Here is a 2,943-nt window from a genome sequence, read left to right as displayed (position 1 = left end):
AATATTACATATTCAGTCTCTTTCACTTTCAAGAACACCACTCCGTGTTGTAAATGCATGAGCTGACAGTTTTACTACACTCTAAAGCCTATGCCCTTTAACCGTCTGATATGAGTGACGTGAACTTGCCGTGAGTGATTTTTTTTTACCGATGTCCGGGTGATGTGAGCGTGCCGACGCGTCGCAGGAAGGTAGGTAGGTAAATAAATAAATAAATAAAATTTAAAAATAGATAAATAAACGAATATATATACACACACGTACACACAAACACACACACACACATATATATACGTACATACATATATATACATATATATATACATATATAAAAACAATATATATATATATAAATATACTAATCTCATATATTTATGCATATATATAATATATAAATATAATATACATATTATACCTATGTATTCATTTCATATTACTATCATATATACATGACTAGCACATTAATAATATACATTATATATGTAAGATATATATATATAAATATCAATATATATACATGTATATACATATATATATATATATATATAAATATACACATATGTATACATATATACATTATATATATATAAAAAATTATGTATATATACATACATATACATAAATATATATACATATATGTAAATATATATATCTATACATATACATACATATATATACATATTAATACATACATACATATATATACATATATATACACATACATATACATATATAAACATATACATAAACATATGCAGATATAAAACAGTATGTACAAACTACATACCGGCATATATATACATATATATACAATAATACATCAATATATAGTATATATATGATATTATATATATATATATATATATATACAATTACATATAATAATACATATACATAAATATTAATAGCAGGTAATATGTACATATATTTAATATCGCACATATATATTACAGCACACATAAAAATATAGACCATACACAGCAACATAATATATACTTATGGTGGGCCACTTAATCATATTACAAGCATATAGTATACACACATTTATACACACACAAACATATATAATGCACATATATATATATAGTCACACAACATATATATATAAGTATACATACACTTAGTATATATTATATAATATATAATATGCATATATATCTATATATACTATATAATATATATTATGAATATATATATATATGCCATATATATTTCATATGCATATACAATACTTTATAATTATGCAAATATATATATATATATAGCATATATAATATTCATATGCATATATATATACATATATACATATATATATATATAATTATATATATGTTATATATAAACATATATGTGAATATATATATATATATATATATATATATATATGATATATATATATGCTATATTATATCATATATATAAACATATGCATTATATGAATTTATATTATATATTAATATATATTATATATTATAATTGGATATATATAATGGATTATAATATTGCAGTATATAATAACCTATAGATATATATATATATATATGAATATAATATATATACTTTATATAATTAAAGTTATTATATATCGGAGGGCGGGGGGTGTGGGGTGGACGACGAAATTAAGGAGTGAAGAATTGGAATTATGTACTATATATTTATGATTAACTGCATATGTGTTTAAACCAACTCTATATGCAATTTATATATCGATATATATACTATATATATATAGCAATAACAAAACAATCACGAACATTTATTGCAATAACATACTTTTATATATGCATTTTATATATATATATATATATATTTATATATATTATATTTATATATCATGCATATATATATATTTATAATTATGCATATGTGATATGCAATATACGTATATTTATATTATATGCATTATATATATAATTATGCATTATATATATATTTCTATAATATATATACTAGTATATGCATCCATATATACAAAGTATATAGTATATATTATTATATATACAATCATATATCAATACACAACAATATATAATATGAGCAATATATATATAGTCAATATTTACACATATACATATATATATATTATACATACTATATAAGATATATTACATATATACAATTATATATAACATCATATATCGTATAAGAAGTATTTATCAATATATCATATATTACACACATACATATATATATACACTCACACACACACACAACACACAACACAACACACAACACACCTATCACATAAACATTAGAATATATATAGATTATATGACTATTTTTATGGCATTTATGCACATATTATATAATATGCATATTAGATATAGATATAATATTATATATATATATATATACTCATATAATTATATGCATATACTTATATATTAGATATATATATATATATATATATATCATATGGCATGATATGCATAGTATATATATATACATTCTATATTATATGCAATACAAATATATTATATATATAATATATATATATATTTATAATATATATTTATATATAAAGCATGACAATATATAAACATATGATATGATTATATATATATATATAATATATATGCATATATAAATATTATAATAGTATAATATATATATAAAGCATTTTATATAACTATGCCTGCTTATATCGGTATTAACAATATTTATATGAATATATATTTATATATTATATATAGCATATATAAATATATATATAAATTTATATATAATATAATAATAAGTATTATATGCATATATATATATATTATATAAACTTATATATATAAATATAGGTAGTGATCGTAAAAATTTATATATATGATTATTATATAACCATATATATATCGAATGCACAATGATGCTGTGTCGTGTGTTATGAAGTGAAGTAGGGATGGGTATAGGGTGGGGGAAATGGGGATGTGTCTATGTCTTATCTTTCTCATATTA

This window comes from Penaeus japonicus, unplaced genomic scaffold, assembly GCF_977035675.1.
Source record: "Penaeus japonicus unplaced genomic scaffold, GWHDUDI00000001_assembly GWHDUDI00000011, whole genome shotgun sequence".
In the NCBI taxonomy this organism is placed as follows: domain Eukaryota; kingdom Metazoa; phylum Arthropoda; class Malacostraca; order Decapoda; family Penaeidae; genus Penaeus; species Penaeus japonicus.
Note: the sequence above shows the minus strand (reverse complement) of the source record.